This window comes from Diplotaxodon limnothrissa, linkage group LG1 (assembly GCF_057381915.1).
Source record: "Diplotaxodon limnothrissa isolate DT_005_m linkage group LG1, D_limnothrissa_male_GT1.1, whole genome shotgun sequence".
Taxonomy (NCBI): domain Eukaryota; kingdom Metazoa; phylum Chordata; class Actinopteri; order Cichliformes; family Cichlidae; genus Diplotaxodon; species Diplotaxodon limnothrissa.
The window spans coordinates 16,448,627-16,459,076 of NC_140596.1; positions in this window are offsets into that span (position 1 = coordinate 16,448,627).

Below are 10,450 nucleotides of genomic sequence, written 5' to 3' on the forward strand. Positions count from 1 at the left end.
TAAAAAACTGGCTTTATAGCACGCATTTTAAATTAAACCATGTTCAGGACATAGACAAAAAAAAAATCTTTAAACAATATTGCCATTGACTTAATCGACACATATTTAAATGTAAAACATAGAGATTCTTTACCTTGATAACTGCCCTATGATTAAATCTTTTCTTAAGTGTCCAACTATCCACCCTGCTGAAGCTCTTGAAAAAGTCTGCCTTCAGTGTCAACCCAAAATAAAAAATAAAATACAAAATCAAACACCAGCTACTGTTTTAAAATGAAGTAAAACATCAATAAAATGATGTGAAATGCCAAATCAAGACTCCACACAGGTGTAAAATTCAATTTAGAAATGCCTATGCTAATAATTGGCCTGACCCAGCTGCCTCGCTCCGTTGGTCTGTCAGGGAGTTTGTCCTTTGTACATCTGATTTATTTTGTGCCTTATCACAGTTTATGAAAGTGACACCCATATAGACAGTAAGGCACAACCCCCGCATGTATGTGCTCTGATGATCATAGTTTATGAAAGCTATGGAAACCAGGAAGTTTGTGTGGATTTCGCAGGAGACGATATTTAACCACGACCAAAGGTTGCTGTAATCACTCATCATGAGTAAGCTAAACAAACTAGGAATTTGTTCCTGCTTGTTCGGGTGATGGAAAGGGCTCAAAGCTTGTCACTGATCAGAAATTTCTGGTTATCTATCCACTTCTTTATGAGGGGCGGTAAAGTGGTACAAGGTTCAAGTGGTACGCACAAATGTGGACTCTAGCCTGTTTATACTTCTCGTACAGCTGCTTTTGGATCACTGTTTGTGTACACACCCTTTGTGCATTAAGTAACTGTTACACTGATAATGACTAAAGTTAACCCTGGGCGATAACAATGCTTCACAGAGGGGCACTACTAATATGTTAGAGGGTCTCATCTACATGAGATGAACAAGTAATTCCTCTCAGTACAGCTAAATGTCATCACTGGGATATGACTCCAAGATGTCGGCTATGGTATTTTTGGAATGAGTTTTGTGTACTTATTAGAGGTAAACCTGAATATTTGGTCTGCTGTCAATCCTTTTACTGAAAGCAGAGATCATGTACATAATTTATGTTGGTTCATCCCATCGTTGCCAATCTACTATTTTTTAAATGACCTGACAGAAAATCTGCCAGTAAAAAAAAAAGTAAAGTCATATGTTGCTACCACCAAGGCTGTATATGAAAGATGTCTACAACTATGTTGAAACCTATTATTTTGATGATTTGAAATGTAATCACTTTGCTTTGTGTGTGAAATTTTCATAATTAGAACCTGCTAATGGGTCCTATGTAACTGCATGAAAATAAAAAGAAAATATCAGAATTTCACTCAACAAATACAGACTTTTTGGACTGGTTGTCTGTCAAAGCAGGCCGTATCATCAGTCAGGGCATGCTTTTTTGTCTCACAATAAAAATGCCTCAAAAAGACACCAATAGCAGAAATAGGTGTAGGTGTCCAGTTAAGTGACTACGTTTATTGAGGTGAGTGATGGCTAAAACTTCAAAATCCAAAGAGCTGAGTTATCTAAAAAAAGTCACTACCCTATGGGAATTATGAAATAGGAATCAGCTATATAAATTTACTTATCAATTTACTTATCAGTATCCTGCGTTTAAAATGAGAGCATCTGCGAACTGAGCTGGATGTGGATCAAGCTACAAGTGGCTGTTTGAGGAACTGCAGCTGTTGGTGCCTCTGTGTTTCTGTTTATTACTATTTTTTATTATTTTAAGGTTAAATCCCCGTTGACTGTTACTGCAGCGAGAACTATTCTTCCTGAGGTGCACAGTGAAAACAGTACAGAACATTCCAACTCAAACTACGGACAAAGTGAATAAAAGAACACGATGAAACTCAAAAAGCGGTTTCAACTTCAACAGCAAATAGTCAGATATACCACAAAGCAAGGAAAAAATATTACAGATATGTGCTTCAAGAATTAGGTGCTGCTCTCACCACCGAAGGCACAGGAGAGCAGAAGGAAGGAATAGCAAGAGGCTAGTGTGGAAATGCTACAGTTGCTACTGTAGAAAGTGGCGCCATAAACAAAACAGTGGGTAATGTCATGATTGTGGTTGTATCTAGCTTTTAAATACACCTAACTCACATGTTGCCAGTATTTTTGTGAGAGCTGCTCTAATACTTCATAATTAATAAACTACTTTACTTGTAATTGACTCAGTGAATGCCAAAAATACTGATAATGCTTATGTTGTTTTCACCTAAAGCTCAGTAGGCATCACACTTTCGAATGTTGAATTACACTGTTATTATTTTCTAATTTGGTCTAAATCCAGATTTATGGTTTGGGGTTCAACATTAGTGGAAACGTTTTTAATCTCTGGGCTGAACATGGTTTAAAGTCCACCATTTTTAGCAACACGTAACAACACGGAGCTTCTTTCTTCTTGCTGGGCTCATGTGAAACCCTGTTTGACTGTTACCACTGGGTGTCAGTACAGGGCTTTGAGTTTATCCTGTGCTTATGCTTGAATGATTTTCAGTTTCATGTGTGTATGCAAAGAAATGGATTCTATCCATGAATGTTTGTGTGGGTCAATAGTTTCTCCATGCCACTTTCATCTTCGTGTGCTTTTTTTTCCTGTATGTGTGCAGCTATGGAGCCATGTACTTGAATGTTAATGTGTCCGTCTATTTGTGTGTGTCCATGTGCATTTTGTCCATATGTACGTGCAGTGTGAGCTCAAAAGAATGTGTCTGTCAGTTTGTGGACTCTCATTAAGATGCTTTGCCAGTGCATAATAAGCCGGCCATATGGTCAACATGGCAGTGGCATCTCCCCCCACCTTCAGGTGGTGGAGTTTGAGAGAAAAGCAGTCCCACAATAATAACAACACACAGCAACCACAGTGCAAGGCAGGGGAGAGAGAGAGAGAGCAGATTTAATGGGTTTAATTTGGTGAAGCAATGAAAAACCTTTATAAAACATCTCTAATTGTTCATAAAAGGAGCAGGCGTGGCTAAAAGACCACAGGAAGTTATATCAGGCATGAGTTTAGCCTTTCTCAGTAGCTGTGATCTCAGCTCAACAGTCCTTCTCCATGATCTATAAAATGTGCTCGACATCACAGAGGTGATGTCACAGAGGGTATTGTTAGTGCTATTCACAGCTGATGCCTCTCAGATCTACAGAAAGGTCAGTGGCAAGGTATCCATGCCTGACTCCAATGTGGACTCGCTGAACTCTTTTGTGCCAAACTATAATTAGTAGCCATATGGGCTGTGTGTTGAGAATAAATACCTGCTGTAGACACACATGGACATGCTATGTTAACTCTGAGTGTTTATCAGTGGCTCAGGGGTTATAGAAGTGCAAGAGTTGAGCATGCTAATTAATCAAAATTTAGAATTTAACCCCTTTAGCATCCTCTTCCAGAAGATAGTTACTTAATTGCTCATAAATTAGACACTTTAGGTTAAAGGTGTCTGATGCCACTGTCCATTCTGCAGCTGTAGCTTCTAGCTTTCAGCTTATTGATTCTGATGTTTATATTTAGATTCCCATATAAGAATGTGAACAACCACTCCCAGCCAGCTTGCTCATTGTGCAGTATCTGTCCAGAATGAAATGGTGCTGCAGTAAATGAGGGTGTTGTGATAAAAGTCACAGCTCCTGCAAGCCCAGGGGACTTAGATAGCTTTCTCAGCACTCCCAGCAGTCAGTAGACCAAACTAGGGCTAAAACGCTTTTAAAGACTTGAAGTATATTTGAAAGTTAGACAGAAAGCGGACTCCTGTGGGATGTCCATGCTGCTCTGTTTCTGTTTGATGTAGCCAGTAAATATTATCAGGCAGTAATTTGATGCATTTTCCATGAATAAAAAAGTTCATAAAAGGAATCCCCAGCCCTCGTTGTATTTTCTTCCCTCTAGTAGTCAAAAATTATTGCTTTGAAACTACCATTTAATGTGTATTTGAGAAAAACATTTAGCTTCCAACTGTTTCAGCAGATATGTTCAAAAGCCAAAGAAGATTGTACTGCCACTGAGCTGGATGAATGGGAAAGCAAGTATTGCTGATCAGCACACTAAGGGAAAATAAATACAAGCAGAAAGAAAGTTATGAACAGCAAGGGCTTTTTGCTGGCTTGAGGGCAGCGATTTGGTCTGATTGTGCTAAAGAAAAAAAAAACCAACAGCATTTAGGTCAGGATCAGTTAAGGTAAAGCACCCTCCAATCCATTCAACACACACAGCAAATATTTTTCTCTCCTGTGACTAGGGCTGGGCCATATTATACCGTTCACGGTAATACCGGTATAATGTTAGGCAACGATAGGAAAATGAAATATCGCGATAGAATGGGAGTAAAACGCGCATGCGCAGTGCCTTTGTTTTCATACGCACATGGCCGATTGTTGAGGAACCAGAATTGGTTTGTAAAAATGGTGCAACTTCCATGATGTGGAACTGGTTTGGTGTTTGTCCGTCAGATACACAACAAAGCACATTTTTTTGCAGAACATGCAAGCGGCCGTTGTTATTGTCGTATTTGTCGGACTAAGATGCTCTTAAATCTGGGAGTAATCTGGGTCCCAAACTCCGTATATTTGACTTCAGGTCAAACAACACTGCAGCATCACTGAGAGTTGAAAACTGTCTAAATTATTTCATCTTTAATAAAACGATCAGCATTGCTGCTTTACCAGGTGTAACTATGAAGTTTAACTTCCAGGCATCCATGAAAACAAAAGTTATTACATTTAACGGAGTTAGAAGTTAGCAGGAAGCTAGCGGAAGTTAGCTCGCTAGTTTCGCTAGTTACCTAAGCATGATATAGCACGTTCTGACTGAGAGATTTCTGAAAAAATTCAAACGTACAGCTCTGCTATCACTTCCAACATAAATGAAGACAGGAAACTAAACAGCAGTGACGTTTGTAGGGTTACTGAAGTTGGGCTAGCTGGTATATAATGATGTGCTACGTGATCGCTAGCGACACAGCTATGTTAGCATAACATAACAGTGAAGCTGGAGGACGAACACTAACACTTTTCCACTTATAAAAGTTAACGTGAAGGTTCCTCATGGTTAGAGACAAATGCAATCGCATGTCCGGATGCTGTAAACGGACCAAACTTCAGTCAGGAGAACAACTGAGATAATCCATCCACAATACGAGGTTAGTCATTAATATACTGCAACAACATGGGAATAGATCAGCTGCCAGAGAATTCAACATTAATGAATCAATGGTACAGAAGTGGAGGAAGCAAGAAGAATGAGTTTAATAAAGTTTGATTTATCTGACTGCTTTGTTTCGCTTAATGTGCCTTATAATCCCGTGCACCTTATGGTCCGAAAAATGCGTACTGCACACTGCAGTTTAATGTTGCAAAGCACCTCTTTTTAACTTCAGTGGATATTATACATGGTTATGCTCAGGATATGTCAGCCCATTTCTACTGGAAATGCCTTTGGGTTAAACTTTCAGCAAGGAATTTGCATTTGCACTGATACATTTTTATAAAGCTTTAGTGTACATAAAAACCAGCTTCTTGTTTACGTGAAAATAAATGGAAGGTTGTCTTTTTGCGCTAGTAATGTTGTGGAGTTGTATTTTGTCTCGCATCAATTATATCGTCAGTTATATCGTTATCGCAAATTTTCAAATATATATCGTGATAAATATTTTTGGCCATATCACCCTGCTCTACCTGTGACCAACTTTAAAGGAAGTCCCATAAAACTAAAATGACAAAACAGTGTTTACTACAAGCCACGATATAAACTGTGCAAGATATCAATTTGCAGCTCTATCTCGTATAAGGATTTAATTCATATTCAGCAAAAATGCAGGTTTTCTTAGTAAAGCATGAACAAATGGACTCAAGGACTCAAGGAGTCCATTTGTTCATTGACAAATACATTTTTAATGAATTTACCTTTGCCGCTGCTCCTTTCCAGGCAACAGCTTGATGAAACAGAACTTATCACCCTCCTAACAAACAAATACATGAGCCAGGGCTACTACAACCAATAAAACTGTTGGGGGTATATTTTAATTTGAACCATTATACTTTAAAGCCCTGTAGTTTTAAAAATAAATGGTCATAAACACAGGCAGCTCAGTGAGGCAGCGGTTAAGAGCATCAGAATAAGAAGAGGTTTGATTGTTGAGTTTGCATTTTTCCCGCGTGTGTTCTCTCTGAATAGTCTGACTTCCTCCCACAGTCCAGAGACATCTACGTTAGGCAGTGATTCTAAATTGGGCGTAGGTGTGAATATGAGCATGAATGGCTGTCTGGCTCTCTGTGTTAGTGACCTGTACCTGTTGTGACTCTTGTCTCTTGTGACAGCTGAGATAGTCTTTAGCGCCCCCTGCCTGTTACCCCGAATGGAGACGCGATTTGGAACAAGTTTTTCCTCCTTCAAATGTGGAGCTAAGAAGGATGTATCTCTGGGAGAAAGTCATACTCCTTCCAGATTAGAACATTTCCTTTGAAATGTAATTGAGAAAACAATTTAACGGAAATTAAAAGCTATTTTTAAGAGACACCGTTAGGAACGAGATTTGATAAGAATTTAGCTATTTTGATTCCATTGTTGATGTCACTTTTCGATTTGATTTAAATAAAGCTGAGTAACATATGTGGTTTACTCTACTGGTATTGCAGTATGACATATTTGTTTTACTATTCTTTGGAACTGCTTATACTAGATTAAGGAAAAACAATGATAAAAATCAACTAACAGAAATAAAATAGTGTGCAAAGGTATTAAGCCACCCTCCATTTCTTTATTTTGCCAAGAAAACAGAAAATTTTGTTTGTACAACTCAGTTCAGTTCAAATTGGCGACCTTTATTCTTCAACACAGCCTGAAATCTCTTAGGAAAGCTTTTTTGCAATCTCTAACTTGTCTTCAAGAACAAGTGCTTCCAACCAAAGCTGTTTTTTGTAAACTGGTTGCCTTTCGTTCAGCAGTCTGTCAGGATGATCCCACACTGCTTCAATATTGTTGAGGTCCAGGGTCTGGAGAGGCCATTGCATGTTCTTCTATCCAGGTATGCTTTTACTGCTTTGGCAGTGAGTTTGAGATCATATTCATGCTGAAAAATGAAGCTGCTGCCAATCAGTTGCTTTCCGGATGGTGGTTCAAAATCTGTCAGTACTTGTCTGTGTTCTTAATTCCATCAGTTTTGAGAGGATCACCATTTATACTGTACTTATTGATGATGATTTAACCAGAAATATATTTGAAATATCTATCTATCTATCTATCTATCTATCTATCTATCTATCTATCTATCTATCTATCTATCTATCTATCTATCTGGATACCACTTTTTTGTCCTTGTTGGTCGAAAAAAAATTATGCCTGTCAAACTGTATTATCTTTGGTATTTCTCATAGATTCAACTGAAGAAACGGGAATATTTTTTTTAGTAAAGACAAATCTGGTTCATCCTTTGAGTTAGGAGTCATTTTTATTTTTCAGTGATTCATATGCTAGTGTTAGGTGTCTCAATAATAGATTAAAAACCCTCTAAAAATGGATAGATATAAGAACTGGACTCAAAATTTGTGATAAAGCAGCCATCATCCAAAGAAAAACCTAACTCTCCAAGCTTTAAAAGAAAGCTTGGAGAGTTATGAGAGTTATGGTTGATGACTGCAAACTACAGTGACTGAATCAGGCTATAAATGCGCCTCTACACAGTCACTGCCAATACTAGTATCCAGAGAAAATCCTAGGGTTGAATTTATTCTACTGATGGTGCAGTTTTTCTGTCCAAAAGATCTCATTCTGCTCTTTAATCAAACTCCACAACCGGAGCCACAATTCTCATCTCAGATTTTGTTTTTCTCCCCTGCAGCCTTGATAAACTATGTGTAACAGCATGTGAACCAGTTCACCACCTGCTGCTGCAAGTTTTGGTTGGAGAAGCCCACCAGCTTGCTTTGGAAGTCCCGGATCTCGCTATGACTACCGCTGCCAGCTACATGGCAAGATGGTGTGGTTGGGAACTGTTTGCACGACACTGGAGAGAAGCGGCCCAATGGTGACCTGGCAAGCCTAAAGGTATGTTAACCCAAGCAGTTACTGAAATTTCTAAATAAAATTCCCAACATTAAAACGCTTTCTATTAAAATAAACTGAATTCTTACCCTTTAAAACAGATTTTATGCCAAATTGTTAGTTCGGCCATATCTATGTGTTGGAGTTTGGAAAACTATCTGTATTTGTGTGTGTGTTGGTAAATGTCCAGAGAGAATGCTGAATATATAAGTGAGGCCATAAGGTAGATGTTTATCATAAGGCTCATATATACTGACTCTATTACTGTTCTACCAGTCAAACTGAATATTACTGCGGCTTCCATTCTGCTGTTTATTTGAGATGCATGGAAACTGACTCTGCTGGCTATTATATCATTCTTGTACATTCATTACAAGACGAATACCATAATTGTATGAATTAATATGGTGGAAATATTGACAGTGAGATTGACTTCTCTCTGCTCACTTATTGAGAATTATTAATTGGATTTGTGAGGCTGCCAATGCCATTGTCCTAATCTTTTAGTATTAAATTATACCGTCAGCAAAGTCCAGTGGTACAGTGGATCATCTGGCAATGGTGGTTCGATTCCTCACTGCTGATTCCATGCCAAAGTGGCCTTGATCAGGACTCTGCACCCTTATGTGCTCTGGATGAGCAGGTCAATGACATTACCTTCTTGTTAGAGTGAGATGTACTCTTAAGTTGGTGACCTACATCTACACTGCTTCACATTTAATGTGCTCATCATTATAGACTCCAGACTCGCCCGGGACATTACATTACTCAGACTTGCAAGTAAATTATCAATGAGTGCAAAGATCTCCAGGTCACCTTCAGCAATAGATAGTGTAAAGTTGATGTTTTTAGACCAAGCCAAAAGAATATATAATGGTTAATTAAGCATGCTTTCTTGAGCTAGTTGGGGCACCTCTTCTGTACGATGTGTGTAGCTCATAACAATTTTTTAAGTTAGATTTTCTTGTGCAATGATGTTTATTTTCAGGTTCAGTATACCTATATATATCTTTGTCAGTAAAGACTGGTGTTCATTTGAAGTGGCTTTTAAAGATATATGGATAACAGTGTAGGTTTACAACAGCTACTAGATCTCTACCACAAAATGTTATCAGTACTAATAATACTGCTTTTTAAAATAACAAGTTTGCAGACTTAGTGAAACAAGTTTAATTAAGAAGGAATCTCATTCATTTCAGTTAAAATTCATATTTGAGTCTGTTCGTTCTGTATTTATTGGACTTTTTTGCCACCAAAGTGCTAAAATTATTGGCACTGTTTGCAGTCTTAGTGCTGGTAAATTAAAAAAAAGTAGGTCAGAAGAGTTTAGATTTTTCCTCTCTGAACAAACCAAACAGAATATCTGATTTTTTTGGACAGAAATACTGGAATAAAGCTTAGGTTTGATTCATTTCACTTCTGTTTAGGACATTTAGTTTAAAAGGGAAAGTGAATTTTTTTCCCCACATTGAACAAAAGACCTTCTGGGATATAAAAAAGCAAGATAAATTTCTTTTTTGGATAAGATAATTGAAATAAGCGAAAACTCTGCTTGTCCTTAAAGAACAATTTGCAGGAGACTGCAATGCTGTATAACACCGAGAATTACTTTGTACTTCTTTTTTTCCTACCTCATGGCTTCTTATTGTAGATCACATTGTTGAGTGTGTGTTATTAGGTTTTGTCTGTCTTTCTAGAAGAAGAGATTCTGAAGTAATTGAAGGCCGGCAGAAAAATGCTTCTCCTCTCTTTGAAGTTTCACAAACTTTACTTTAAACTGGCTCGTTGTTACATATACAAAATGATACGAATGTTTAATTGTCTATGGTGCTTAAAAAGGCAGCACTGCAGTTACTACGTCATCAAGGGTCAAGCAATTTGGATAAATAATTTTGTATCATTTTATATGATGTAGCTCTAGAGGTAACTTATATTGACTGTCTGAAAGCATAGCAATTAAGTTTGTGTTTAAAGACATCAACCGCAGGGATGGAAATCGCACAATAACTCACAATGATGGTACAGCGATTACTGTTCCAGCTTACACCTTGTAGTGTGTTACGCCCCAGTCTAGGGGTACAGGAACGCAACACAAGTTTGAAAGAATTGCCCCGCCCTGGTCCCCAAAACCATACACAAAGGGAAACCAATTTCTTAGTGAATCGTGATTTATTTTTCTGCACTGCAAAAATGAAGCTCCGGGGTGAACAAAGGCCAAAATAACAAACAAAACAAGCTAAGTCAGGAGGAGGTGTTATCTACAACCCTATGTGAAATCAAATATCAAACAAAAGACAAGCGCTACACCTAACTCCCTAACTGAAATAAACAGGAGAAAACAGTGCAAGGAAAAACAATAAGGCAGC